Here is a 15,633-nt window from a genome sequence, read left to right on the forward strand (position 1 = left end):
GCTTCCGCAGTGCTGTCTAAGCCTGGGAGTGGGGAACAAAACAGAGCAAAAACACCCCCTCACCTCCCACTTGCCCGAACTCTCCCACTTACCAAACTCTGCTTACACTCAATGCCACAGCACTCTGTGCAGCCGCACTAGTCCCGCCCCTTTTATACCCGGATTCTACTTCCGGTTTAAACTCCCCAGCAGTTTAATTTACACTTAAAAAATTAAACTCACTTCAAATAATTAACTTTTTAAACACACTAAAATTCACAAAATACACTTAAATGACTTTTCTCCCACTTACCACACTCTCTCTCAACTCAAATGTCACAACTCAACTTCAAATGGGAACCCTAATCCATTGCCAAAGATACTGAGATAATTTTGGCAGCCTAACTGCTGAGCTGCCTGTGATTAGCCAACTCAGCTGTCTGTTCCTCTGTCTTATTCCATGCTCTGATGCATGGAATTTACAGCATAAGCATTTATCTTTCTTTGTTCTTGTCTTTTTATTCGGTTTTGCTTTCAGAGTTATCAGCCTTTTTTGTCTCAATAAAGTGCTCTGAAGTCTTTGGCCTAGAAATTCAGTATCGCCATGTTTGGGGCGTTATAGTCGAGCGGGTGTGGCGCAAATTATCACCACCTTCAGCGAAATTGGTCTCCTTCGCCCCAAGAGGTGCTTGGAGCGCTAAAGCAGGCGCTGCACGACTGTCCTAAGGCGCTAAGCCGGAGAAGCGAGGCGCTATCACCGAGGGCGGGCGCAGCGCAGGTGCGGCCAGTTAGCGATTGCAGGCAGACACGCTGGCGCCGGTCAGCTCTTAAAGGGGGAGGGTCGATTTGGATTGCAGCCACGCCCTGCACATTGGAGCCCTGATTCTCGGCCTGGACAGACCTGCTGCCACATTCTTACGCCTAGGACCATGGAGAGGGCCAGGGAGCGAGCGCAGTGGTTCAGTGAGGGGGCCCTGCAGGTTCTGGTTGGCACAATGGAGCGCAGGCGATCTATCCTGTTTCCTGACAGTGGCAGGAGGCCGCTGCCCACCGACTACCGCAAAGCTTGGAGGGAGGTGGCGCACAGAGTGACCTCCAGCAGCATGGTACCTAGGACCCCTGTGCAATGCAGGAAGAAGTTCAACGACCTCACTCGGGTTGTCAGGGTGAGTACCCTTTTCAGTATCCTCTTCATCCCTCCATGTGGACCTCACTTTATGGGCAAAGGGTCCTGAAAGCCCCAATGGTGTAGGGTTTCGCAAGAATTTTGAAAATCTCTACAGCTCCGAAGACTATTTTTGATTAAAGAAAACCTGGGTAGAATATACCTTAAAAAATCCAGGGATCAAAATGGCCATCAGACCTCGTGGCAGAAGACAAAAGACAGTCTGCCTGTATCTCTTCAAGCACGGGCTGACAAAAAGGACTTGAAATCACCAGCCTGTGTGAATGCATGAAGTACATAAAACTGTCAATCAATTGCAGTTTCACCACAGGACAATGGATGTTTGTTTACTCAAAGGCTTAAACACTTAAAGCTGTCAATCAATTGCGGTTGGGCGTGACCTCAGGACAATTGGATGTTTACACTAACCTCCAAGGGCTGTTTACCCAGCAATTAAGGAAACAGGCACATTTTTTTTCAAACCGAGCAAACCCATCACAATGAATGGGGATACATTCAAAAACCCATCACAATGAATGGGGACAGATCGATTCCCTTTTGTATAGCCCAGATACATCCGGATTTGGGCGCAAAGATTTCGGCTCCAAATGGGGTATAAAGATAGCTTCTCAGGAAGCCATCTCTCTCTCTCGCTCTCTCTCTCTCTCTGCCGCCTCGCCTCCATGTTCTGCCTACAGAAGAACAGCTCAACAAGCCCGCCCCAAGGAGTGGAATACCAGCAGTTACTTTTAAATACTGGGGTATCTCCATTTCGGGGCGGTGAAGAATACAGACTGCAGGGGCACGGAGCAGGCGTTCTCTGGTGAGCATAGATTTTCTGACCCATTACAAGGCAACTTAGATAGGTATTTAGGGGTGGGAATTAAAGGGAATTTTGTTAAATTGTAATTTTAGTCAATTTTCCCTCGATGTGTCCGTTTTCTCCTCCCCTACTAAGCAAAAGTGTATTGCACTAGGTAAAAAGTGCTGTATTTAAGTAAAAGAGTGTTGTACTAAGCCAAAGAGTGCTGTAGTAAGTAAAAGGTGTACTGTGTTAAGTATAAGTGCTGTATGAAGCATAGGTGTGTTGTATTGATTATTTTCAAGTTATTTCTTTTTATTTCAATAAATGCTGATCTTCTTTGCACCCAAACACGAGTCTCGTTTTGTCTACATCGCTGCTGAATAAGTCCGGCGGTCAGAACCAGGAAAGGGGAGCGATTCAAAACCGCACGGGGCTCTGGAGCAGCTCAGATACTTTTGACTGGCCAGAGGCAATAACCCCAGTATATATAACCCCCAAGTAATTCCTACAATGGCCAGCCCTCATCCAACACCTATGGGCCTTTCATGAAACTCACATGCACATTCACCACTTTACACACTGTAAGGGCTATTCGACCATGGGAGGCAATGCAGCCAAGATCAGGGCTTCACACTGTAAGGGCTATTTCACCATGGGAGGCAGTGCAGCCAAGATCAGGGCTTCACACTGTACTCAGAGCCCATCCTTTCTCTTGCAGGGCAAGCTGGCACACAATAGGAGGCAGCAGCAACGGACTGGGGGAGGCTGGCCTCACCTTAAAGACCTCAGTGATCTGGAACAGCGAGTCCAGCGCATTATGGCAGGCCGGCTGATTGGCCCCGTCGCCACTGGAGATGCTGACGCTGTTCTGGACAGCAATGGTAAGGTCTTCACCTTTTTTACCTCTCTCCTTCTGTGGTAAACCACTGTTTGTATTCCACTGTGTACATGCCTCGGCTGACTCCTCCCACAAGTCCTAGTATAAAAGGTGACTGCTCCCCAGCCCTTTGTATTTCTGGACCGGTCGACCACTCGAGGCAGACCTTCATTCTTTTGTTAATAAAAGCCTTCAGTTACTCTCTTAACTCTCAGTCTTTTATGAGTAATTGATAGCGCATCAATTTTATTAACAAAATTTTTATAATGGAGAAGATCCTCACACCAGCATGCCTGGACTTAGATCATCGGGAGGCGGACTCATCCACCAAGTTTACTCACTGGCTTAAGTGTTTCGAAAAATTCCTGACCGCCTCCGCAGCAATCAAATCGGACGAGGACAAACTGGATGTCCTGACCTCCAAAGTGAACCACCGAGTGTACTCGGTCATCCAAGACGCGACCTCGTACGCGGACGCTATCAAGCTCCTCAAGGACCAGTACACGCGCCCAGTGAACGAAGTGTACGCCAGGCACCTTCTGGGGAGTCGTAAACAACAACCTGGGGAATCGACCGTGGAATACCTTCAGGCACTGTCTGTGCTTGGCCGGGCCTGTGGTTGTAAGGATGTAAAGGCCGCCGTGTACACAGAGGAACTTATCCGGGACGCTTTTGTAGCGGGCCACAGATCCAATTACACCCGACAGCGACTGTTGGAGCAGAGTGACCTCGACCTCAACAAGGCCTCTGAACTCGCACTATCATTGGATGCAGCCTACCGGGGCATGGATGCCTACTCCTCTGCACCGTGGACGCCGCGGGGAATGACAGCCTGGGACACGGTAGGACCGCCTCATAGCGCCGTGCCATCCCAGCCACACCCCAGCAACGGCCCAACTACCGCAGCAGTGTCCCAAGGCCAGACAGCAGTGCCCCAAGGCCAGAAATGCTACTTCTGTGGCCAGGCAAAACACCCCAGAGCGCGCTGCCCGGCGAAAAACGCGATCTGCTCGGGCTGCGGGAAGAAGGGACACTACGCTAATGTCTGCAGGGCCAAAGCCACCCCGAACCCCAGCAGCGCCGCGTGTGGGCCATGCGGGCCGCCATCTTGGGCCTCCCCGGCCATGTGCGAACCACCGGTACAGCAGCCATTTTGGACGCCTCCAGCCACATGGGGATCATGGACGCCGCCATCTTGGACGACAGCTGGAACGCAGCAGGCCCCCAACACCGCCTCATCTGATACCCGCAGCGACACACCGACCCCTACGCTGGCATCCGTTACACTGGACCAAGCGAGACCGCACCAGCTGGCCAGTTCCACAATGGACATTAAGGTAAATGGCCACGATACAATCTGCCTTTTTGACTCTGGGAGCACGGAGAGCTTCATCCACCCCGACACGGTGCGGCGTTGCTCTCTCCCAGTCCTGCCTGCGCACCAGCGGATTTCTATGGCCTCCGAGTCCCAGTCGGCGGACATCGGCGGCTACTGCGTAGTGACACTCGTAGTAGACGGGACCGTGTACGATCATTTTAAACTTCTGGTCCTGCCCGACCTCCGTGCTGCCGTCCTGCTGGGGTTAGATTTTCAGTGCCACCTTAAAAGTGTTACGATGGCGTACGGTGGACCCCTACCCCCACTCACAGTCCGCAGCCAGCAGCTCCCAAATTACCCGCCGCGCACCAGGTGCAACCTTTCCACACTCAGAGTCACCCCCCCCCCCCCACTGTTTGCTAACCTCACCCCTGACTGTAAGCCCATCGCCACAAAGAGCAGGCGATACAGTGCCGGGGACAGGGTTTTCATTAAAACCGAAGTGGAGCGGCTCCTAAAGGAAGGGATTATTGAGGGCAGCACCAGCCCCTGGCGAGCCCAGGTTGTGGTCGTTAAGACCGGCGAGAAGCAGCGCCTGGTCATCGACTACAGCCAGACAATAAATCGCTACACCCTGCTGGACGCCTACCCACTCCCCCGTATAGCTGATATGGTCAACCAGATCGCGCAGTACCGCGTCTTCTCGACCATTGACCTGAAATCAGCGTACCACCAGCTCCCTATCCGCCCTGAGGACCGCCAGTATACTGCCTTTGAGGCAAACGGCCACCTCTACCACTTCCTTAGGGTTCCCTTTGGCGTCACCAACGGGGTCTCCGTCTTCCAAAGGGAGATGGACCGGATGGTAGATCAAAATGCGTTGCAGGCCACTTTCCCATATCTGGACAATGTGACCATCTGCGGCCGTGACTTGCAGGACCATGACGCAAACCTCGAAAAATTCCTCCGCACCGCCCAACTCCTGAACCTGACATATAACAAGGAGAAGTGCATATTCCGCACAAACCGCCTCGCCATCCTTGGCTGTGTTGTGGAACACAGAGTCATCGGCCCCGACCCCGACCGGATGCGTCCCCTTATGGAACTCCCACTGCCCCAAGGCCCTGAAGAGGTGCCTAGGGTTTTTCTCCCATTATGCCCAGTGGGTCCCCTACTATGCGGACAAGGCCCGTCCGCTGATCAAGTCCACCTCTTTTCCCTTGACGGCAGAGGCCCGCTTAGCCTTCCACCGTATCAAGGAAGACATTGCCAAAGCCACCATGCACGCAGTGGACGAATCCATCCCCTTCCAGGTGGAAAGCGACACATCCGACTTTGCCCTGGCCGCTACCTTCAATCAGGCGGGGAGACCCGTGGCCTTCTTTTCACGAACCCGCCAAGGCCCGGAGACCAGACACTCCGCTGTTGAGAAGGAGGCCCAGGCGATTGTGGAGGCTGTGCGTCATGGGAGGCACTACCTGGCCGGAAAACGATTTACCCTGCTCACTGACCAGCGTTCAGTTGCTTTCATGTTTAACAACAAGCAGAGGGGCAAAATCAAAAATGACAAGATCTTGAGGTGGAGAATCGAACTTTCCACCTACAATTACGAGATCTTGTACCGGCCCGGGAAGCTCAATGAACCCCCGGATGCGCTATCGCGTGTGATGCGCTATCAATTCTAATAAAAGGCTAGGCAGAGTTCAGAACAACAGGCTTTTATTAACTACTGAATTGCACTTCAGACAGATCAGGACTATGCCTCTAGTGGACGACCGAATGCCAGGAGCTGCCATGCGGCCGCTCTTATACTCGGTAGCCCAGGGGCGGAGTCAGCTGAGGCATAGTCAGGCACAACAGTGAAACAAGAGTGAACGACAACAACAACAACAGTGAACACAGTGAACTACAGTGGTTTACCACAGCGTGGCACCTGCGCCAGCGCGCAGATCGATAGACTGCGGGCCCTCCACAATGACCTCTGCCATCCGGGGGTCACCAGGTTCTTCCACTTCATCAAGGCCCGCAACCTGCCTTACTCTATTGAGGAGGTCAGGACCATGACCAGGAACTGCCAAGTCTGCGCTGAGTGCAAACCGCACTTTTATAGACCAGACAGGGCCCACCTGATAAAAGCCACTCGCCCCTTCGAGCGCCTGAGCGTTGATTTTAAAGGGCCTCTCCCCTCCTCCGACCGCAATGTGTACTTCCTCAATATTATTGATGAGTACTCCCGTTTCCCGTTCGCCATCCCCTGCCCGGACATGACCAGTGCCACGGTCATTAAATGTCTGAACGACCTCTTCACCCTGTTCGGTTTCCCCAGCTATATCCATAGCGACCGGGGCTCATCGTTTATGAGCGACGAACTCCGTCAGTACCTGCTAACTAGGGGTATTGCCACAAGCAGGACCACCAGTTACAACCCCCGGGGGAACGGACAGGTGGAAAGAGAAAATGCGACAGTTTGGAAGGCCGCCCTGCTAGCCTTAAAGTCTAGGGGCCTTCCGACCTCCCGCTGGCAGGATGTGCTCCCCGATGCGCTCCACTCTATTCGGTCACTGCTCTGCACTGCCACTAACGCCACCCCTCATGAGAAAATGTTTGTCTTCCCAAGGAAGTCCACATCGGGGACATCGCTACCGCCATGGCTGACGTCCCCAGGGCCGGTCCTACTGAGAAGACACGTGAGGACCCATAAAACGGACCCCCTGGTCGAGAGGGTCGACCTCCTCCACGCCAACCCCCAGTATGCTTACATTGCATACCCGGACGGGCGGGAGGACACAGTCTCCATAAGAGACCTTGCACCCTCGGGGGCCGCAGTAACCCACTACTCACTACCACCCCCACCCCACGATCCGATATCCAGCCCCAGCAGACGGCAGGCCTGGGCCCCGCGACCCGCTCGACATCTACGAGGACGACACGCCTGTGCCACAGCCCACGCAGGACTCGACGCCGGAAGCTCCACTACCCCTGCCGTTGCCACGCCGATCACAGCGGCAGACAAGACCTCCGGAGAGACTCCAATACACTAACTTTTAATACACTTCACCCCGCCGGACTCAATTTTAAACAAGGGGTGAATGTGGTAAACCACTGTTTGTATTCCACTGTGTACATGCCTGGACATGCCTCGGCTGACTCCTCCCACAAGTCCTAGTATAAAGGTGACTGCTCCCCAGCCCTTTGTATTTCTGGACCGGTCGACCACTCGAGGCAGACCTTCATTCTTTTGTTAATAAAAGCCTTTAGTTACTCTCTTAACTCTCAGTCTTTTATGAGTAATTGATAGCGCATCACCTTCCACTTGTGCCTCACACCAGCATCGTTTGCCACCATCGAACCAATATAGTGCATTGCAGCACTCATGTCTCCCTCGCTGCTGCCCTGTCCTCACGCTAAAGCAACTCTTGTACCTCCCTGCTTTCAGATGGTGAATCGCCAGGTGAGGAGGTGGGCCCTCAAGCTGCCACTGTGAGTGATTCTGAAGGCGAGGAGCAGGAAGAGGAAGCTGGCCCATCAGTGCCACCCTCAGCCGAGGCAGCCCATGGCCATAATGGGGACACGTCTTCCCTGGAGGGGAGCAGGGGGGAATGGTCTGAGGAGGGTGAAGCTCCGGGGCCCAGCGGGCTGCAGCAATGCGGGGGGGAGGGGTTAGGAAAGCTCGGCGGCCTTCTCCCCGGAGGGAGAGTCTGGCCTCCAGTCCTGCTACAGAGAGTGCAGAAAAGGTGCGGCTCCTCGCTGAAATGGGCGCCCAGGCGGAGCAGAGGCACACTGAGCTCATGGCTGCAGTGGCAAGGATGCCCGAATCCATTGAGTCACTGGCAAGGAGTGTGCAGGACTTCGGTGCAGCACAGGCAAGGAGTCTGCAGGACTTTGGTGCAGCACAGGCAGCTTCCACGCAAGTGCTTAGTGGTGCCATGCAGTCAATGGCTGGTCTGATGCAGACGCAGATTGAGGCCACACGAGCACTCACTGCTGCCACCCTCGCTGCATCGGGCACGAATCGCCGGGGCCCTCGTGCGTCGCAGAAGGCCAGCAGTCTGTGCTTCAGCAGATTGCTCCGCATGCTGCAGTGCTGCCCCGTGGGAGTGCCAGTGTGTCGTCCGACCAGGGAGTGCCTGTGCTCTGTTAGGATGGCAGCATTCCTGCTGCCAACACTGTCACTCCTCCACTGCAGCTGCCACCACCCATAGGACAGACTGCTGCCGCCCATGCAGAGTTGGAGCAGTCAGCAGCCGGGCCCTCCAGGCCCAGAGCTGGTCCAGGCCCAGAGCTGGTCCAGGCCATCCCTCAAGGGCATCTACCAACTTAGTTTCTGACACTCAGCAGCCTTCCCCCAGCCTTGCTGCAGCCACTGGGGTCCCATTGCGGAGGAGCTGCAGGGTGGGAAGGGGCCAATCTCGCAAGCGAAGCAGATCACCCTCACAGGCCAAAAAGTAGGAGGTCTGGCAAAATGCTGTTCATTTTTTTAGTGAAGGCTGAGGATCATGGTCATTTTTGGTTAACTCTTTTGTTCATTGTCTCCAGGTTGTGAGAGCCAGTTATGTGTCTGACTTTTTTGGAGTTTCTCTGTATTTCTTTGTCATGCGGGAAGGGCACACAGTTTGTTAAATAAATAATTGTCTTTATTCAGATTGTGCATGTTTGCTCTTTGAACTATTTGTTGCCTTGACTGGCTCAGGGTTTGCGGAACCGTTCCATTCATGTTCTTTCAATGGCACAAGCCATTCCCTCAGAGGGGGCCTAGAACCGACTTGCAATAAGCCGCTGATGGACGGCCCTTGCACTTTATGCCTCCCTCCCGTCTTGGTGTTCCTCCTCCTCCTCCTCCTCTGCTGGTGCTCCAATGTCTGCTGGCAGTGGCTGAGTCCTGAGGATAGCCAGGTTATGCAGCATGCAGCACACTACAACGAAATGGGAGACTCGCTCAGGCGAGTACTGAAGGGCTCCCCCGGAATGGTCCAGACAGCGGAACCGTTGCTTTAGCACGCCAATTGTGTGCTCAATGATGTTCCTGGTCGCTTGATGGCTGTCATTGTATCGTTCTTCAGCAGGGGTGCTGGGCGCACGGAGCGGGGTCATCAGCCAGGTGCACAAAGGATAGCCCTTGTCCCCGAGAAGCCAGCCTCCTGGGTGAGCCGGGGCTTCGAAAAGGTCTGCCACAGAAGTCTGGCACAGGATGAAGGCATCGTGGCTGCTGCCTGGAAAGCGGGCATTGACAGCTAGTATCAGCTGTCTGTGGTCACACACCAACTGCACGTTCAACGAATGGAACCCCTTCCAGTTGCGGTAATCCTCGGCATTCTCGAGGTGCCCGCAAAGCCACATGCGTGCAGTCAATGACGCCCTGGACCATGGGGAAGGCCGCTATTCTTGCAAATCCCATTGCGCGCTCTTGCTGCTTGTTCAGGGTCATGGGGAAGGAAATGTACTGACGTCTCCTTTTGAAGAGGGCATTCGTGACTTGGCGGATGCAGCAATGCACCGTAAACTGGGAGACATTGGCAATATCCCCAGTAGCGGATTGGAAGGAGCCAGTGGCATAGAAGTTGAGAGCCACTGTCACCTTCACTGCCACCGACAGAGACGTCCTGCTCCTCAGCTGAGGCTGCAGATCTGTCTGAAGCAGGTGGCAGAGCTCAGTGACCACCTCCCTGCTGAATCGAAGCCTCCGAATACACTGCTCCTCAGGCATGTTGAGGTAGGAGAACTGCTGGTGGTATAGCCTGGGAGGGTAAGGTCTCCTGTGCTGACGCCTGTTGGCCCTCCTCCATCTGGCCATGATTGGCACTCTCTCTCGGTGTCTCTGAGCCCTCTCAATGCAATGGAGAAACCCAACGTTTCCACCCATTGCAGCCCCCATAATATGTGGCCACTCAAGGCTATGGCACTGAAAAATCAATCCAACTGCAAAGTTCTGAGCTGAAGCCAGAAGTACCTGTGCGAGCGCTGACTCAATGCAGAAAGCTCTCTCCCTTTGTCTCTCTGCAAATCTCTCTCTCTCTCACACAGGAGTGGTCCAAAATGGCTACCACTAAGAAGCCAGAAGAGCCCCCTTTAAATAGCGCCCCCCCAACCCCACAGCGACTGGGAACCGTTCCAGTCAACCAGTCGCTGGGAGCACCAGGCGGAAAGGAGGGTGGCGCCACTGAAGTTCCGGTTCGGGGCGCACCAAGGGCGTTGCACCATGAAATGACGTCAGGATCTGCGCGCGCAGCTGAGCGGGCGTTGCGGTTTTGCGCCGCTGCTAAATGTCCACTCAATTTTGCGAGAGGCACAGGTCTCGCCACGCCCGGGCGCTAGCCGCTTCACGCCCCACTTATCGCCCTCTTAAGGCGATAACGGCTGGCGCTAACAACTGAATTTCTCCCCCTTTGCCTTTTTACAAAAAGAACTGCCGAATTTTGAGTCATAAAATCATAGTTTATCAAAACTCGTCCGGTATCACCTTTGAATGAAAGAGGAAAAGCTTTCTATTGCTGTGCAAAACTTAACAGAAACTGGCATGAAAATTAAGAAAACACTTTTAAAGCGTTGAAGTTTTCTAGGTGACAGTCTATGGCAGTCTTTGTGCAAACTTACCTTTCTCGTGTGTGTGTGTGTGTGTGTGTGTGTGTGTGTGTGTGGTTGGCGGGGGGGGCAGTGGCAGTAAACACATGTGACTGGTGCTAATAGTAGACAAGAACTGAAACTGATGGAAGAAGTGGGTAGTCTTTTAGGCCAAGCAAACAAAATCACACAAGCTCTGGTTGAAAGGTCTATCAGAAGCACTTATTTTCAATCGCCTATCTTTAGGGAGGTGAAGTTAATGTGAAATTCTATGAACACATTGAAGAAAGATTATTGGAAGACATTTATACACAGGAAGCAAGATTTTGATCATGACCATTAAAGTGATTTAGGATACATTAGTAGGAAGCAATACTTTAAAAAAAATATTACTTTATACTTTTTTGAGTTAATTTTTGTGCTCATCCAGGTGAGGGATGTCAATGTCAGGAAAGGGATACTTTTCCACTTTTGTATCTCAATGTCAGTGTCAGCATCAACTTAAGACAGGTATAGCATTGCCAGATACCAGACAAAAGCTTCCTCTATTCTGCCCCAACATCGGAATAGCACCACCTACAGTGTGGAATTTTACAGCCCTCATACCATCCATCGCTCTGAACTCTCCAAGAGTAACATGCAAAGTACCGTGCCCTCTGAGTTAAGGCTACCCAAGCTTATGTGCAGTTAGCATAGAGATACCATCTCATACCATCAGTCTGGATTTGAATTCAGGTACCAGAGATAAAAGGGCACTGTGCTAATTCAATATGTCACACAGTCACCAATGGTACTAACTGTATTTAAGTAACAATTTATACAGGAGACTGATTTCAGACTTAGAAAAAAAATGACAAATACAGTAGCTGGAGATATCACTTCATTGATAATCTCATGCACACATTCAAAGTAAGGAAACAGGATGTAGCAAAGCCACAATCAATTTAAAAGTATTACTAAGTTTTTTTTAATTTAAAATACTTTGCCAGTACAGAAGTGTCATTTTTACAGTTTACAGATAAAAGTTTACATAACCAAAATATTCCCTTTGAGTAATAATGACTGAAATGGCTATGTTATATGGCAAGTGTTAAAATCTTACCACATTTGTGCTTTCTCATCCAACACTTCCTTCAAATCCATCTTTTGCATTATTCAGATGTGAAAAATAAGTTCTTAGGTTTGTTTGCTAAACAAACAGATTGTTGTGAATTCAAGTTGACAATGAAAAACTCTCAAAAACTAGTTGTTTCAGAATAGCTGAAAGTGCAGTACATTTAACTACAACTAGGATTACTTTAATTCAGTCTATCGACAGCTGCAGTAGCAACCTCTGGTGGTTGCAAATCAGTACTGCATGAACTTCCTCTTTTTACAATGATCCATTATTCGTTTGGAGGGTAAAAATATTACCCTTGATACAGCACCTAAGCATTCAATTCAACATTGTTCTAGCACATTTTAAAATTATAACAAATGTTATTTTTTAGTACATCATGATAGGATGCACTAGAAGTAACTTGCATTTTTCAAACCAAAGCTGGATAATAAAAAAGTGAAAAATCCCTGAATGTCATTTTCAGCCAGTCACACAGTATAAAATGTCTTTATACTTCATTTGTAAAATTCACATTTACATTGCATATCATTACCTAGGTGCAATTTCAAAAGTACTCATTTAGAATCTTTAATTATGTTCAAAGAAATAAAAAGAATTGAATGGAACATTTAGCTATGTTTTTATTGACCATTTGTCATTGTAAAATAAGGCTCAGGTTATATAAAGACACAAGTCTTATGTAATGCCTCGATAAGGCAAATTCAGCACATTAAAATGGATTGGCTTACATCATTATTAAATAAAAAAAAGTTGCACAATAAGTAAACCTATTAATATCTATTCTTTTCTGTCTTTAACTTGTGTTACAAAATAGCACAGATTTGACCCCATAAGAATGCATTTGAAGCTATCCAGCTTAATAATCTGCACTGCAGGAATGTATCCATTGAACTACTGCACAAAAAGTGTAAGCAGGGTACATTGGCCCGGAATTTGCAGTCAGCAGCGAAATGATGGCGTTCGCCGCTGACCTTGAAGAAAGCTACCCACAAAGATCTAGCGATTTCTGTGGCATGAATTTCACCTCTCCCCATGTTATTTTGAGTCTGGCACCAATTCAAGTGAATTTCCAGTGTCCAGCAACAGTGATGTCATCAAGCAGGCTAAGCAGCCAATCACATTGAAGAATTCTCACAGACAGCAAACCAAGAAGTAAAATGCACAGGTTATAATTTACTTTTTATAAATTTTACAGAGAGCGAAATATTAATTGGAACATGGGATTAATGTAGAAGCTGAAATGTCATAAACAAACTTTAACAATAAATTATATTAAAAACCATGTAATTCTCATCATATTAATGGAAATATTTGAAAATCCACAAATATAAAATTAGTTTTTCAGGGCCAGAAAGGTTGTTCAACAGTCAATATGCCATTAAAAAACAGTTACATCTCTTTCAACAAGGCTTAACTCTTTCGGGGGTTTTTAACAGCGATATTCCAGCGTAATAGGTGACGTTTTCGTCAGGAACTACATTTCAGTGTGATGTAAATTAATTGTGGGCTCTGGGGAGTTCCACAGCGGAACCTGTGGAGAAGCGGTGAATCACTGACAGCAACCTCTGGATTTCTGCGTTTATCTGCGCATGTGCGGACTCCAGGAGTTGCTGTCACTTTCAGAGGAGTAATGACGGTGAATGCTGACAGTTTCACCGTCATTACCCACCGCAAAATCTGGGTAATCATAAAATATTCTGATTTTTGGATGTCCAAAAGTATGAATTATATGTACTGTAATAAAGTTTTCATTCTCACTATTAGGAGTCCAGCACCTCTCACCATTTGATTCGGCTGAATTCCTTGCTTTTTATTGAACATCCCAAAAAAAAATACACATGCAAAGCAAACTTTCTGCGTTACCTTCCACAGATTGCATTAGAGACAATAATTCATGAAAAAAATGTTAAAGGTGCTATGTTGAAGCTGCAAAGAGCTTTCATTATATTGCAATGATTTGATGGAAAGAAAATCAAAAGCAAATCATAGCATTATTCACAATGTGAAAACGTAAACGAAGCAATTTGTTTATAGTTTGGCAGAAAATGTGAAGAGAATCTGGCACAATGTAATCAGCTGGGATCTAGACCTGACTCTGGATATGCTGATTCAACAGAACCAGTTAATCATCAACACCAACAGCAGGGTGAAGTCCAATGTTATTTTGCCAAGTTTCCATATAATACAAGGGAACCAGTAATACTATTGCTCCTCCTTCCCTCCCAAGCCAGTGGAGACATTCTGATATTCACAATGGGCTGTTCTTTACTGGCGGTGCTATATATCATAAATAATTTGGCAAACATTTCTACCAGATGATTTGAACAATCATTTCTGTTGGCCCACACAGACTATGTTTCCAAATAGAGAGGCTACATAATATTCCCCTAAACATATCCCAGTTTTAGCAGAAATCAATGTTATTTTCTTAACCCTTTTCTTAACAAGTCTACTGTATATACAAAGTCTTTCTAGAAGGAAAATACTTGCATTTAATTAGTGCCTCTTAGAAACATTCCAAAGCACTTCACATAGAATGAATAACATTGTGAAGTTACTGTTATGTGAATAAACACTGAGCCATATTGCACATAGCAAGGCTCCACAAATAACGATGAGATGAATGGCAAGTTACGGTGGTGTTGGTTGGGATATTATGTTCTAATAGCTAGGAATCTATGTTTTAAATGAACCTTTATTCACTATGTAAAGGACTTTTTGTTAAAAAAGAAATTCATGCATTTAGCACAATATATTGATTTTAAAATAAAGAGGCTGACTCACCATCATAAACTCTTAAAAATGTAATTGTTAAAATAATTAACATTTATTTAAGCACACTGCTGATTGAATATTGGTCTACTGGGTTGAAGGTGTTAAAGGCTGTCTATCAGAGAGATGAATTATACTCAGTGATGATTCAGCATTTTTTGTTCATATTAATTCTGCTCTGTCTTACGGATTGTTAAGTGTTCCTTATGATTTCATCAGTACTCACTATTTAAGCAAGGATATATAAAAAATGACAAATAATCTAACATATAATATATAAAATTAATTAAAAATCTTACAACTGCATGCATTTCCTGACAACTTTTCCCCCCCCCATTATAAATTTATTTGCCCACATTTATCATGGAAACTGCCTATGTAAGCTTGTCGAGCTGTAATTACAGTCTCCCACCCCAGTGGTGGAACTGCTGCAGCTCCTCCACTGGGAAGAGGGGTGTAATTACAGCATGCAAGTATACATAGGCTGATCCCATTATAAATGTGGACATAAGAATTTATAATGGTAATACAAAACTAAGGACAGAATGTATTACAGGCAGGTAGTGCAGGGGACTCCTGCACTACCTGCCTGGTTGTCCTCTTCTGTCTGGCAGTCACCCATTCCCTCTCTGTCTGCACACTCTTAGGCTGTGGGATGACCACCTCCAGAAACGTGCTATCCACGTAACTCTCAGCGTGCAGTTCTGGTCACCACATTACAGGAAGGATGTGATTGCACTAGAGGGGGTGCAAAGGAGGTTTACGAGGATGTTGCCTGGGCTGGGGAATTTTAGCTATGAGGAAAGATTGAATAGACTGGGGTTGTTTTCTTTGGAACAGAGGAGGCCGAGGAGGGACCTAATTGAGGTGTATAAAGTTGTGAGGGGCCTAGATAGAGTGGATAGGAAGAACCTATTTCCCTTAGCAGGAGAGTCAATAACCAGGGGGTATAGATTTAAAGTAATTGCGTGGAGGTTTAGAGGGGATTTGAGGAGAATGTTTTTCACCCAGGCGGTATTGCAGGCCTTCCTCCCCTTCT

Source organism: Somniosus microcephalus, chromosome 11 (assembly GCF_052327205.1).
Source record: "Somniosus microcephalus isolate GS21.2 chromosome 11, FLI_Smic_1.0, whole genome shotgun sequence".
Classification (NCBI taxonomy): domain Eukaryota; kingdom Metazoa; phylum Chordata; class Chondrichthyes; order Squaliformes; family Somniosidae; genus Somniosus; species Somniosus microcephalus.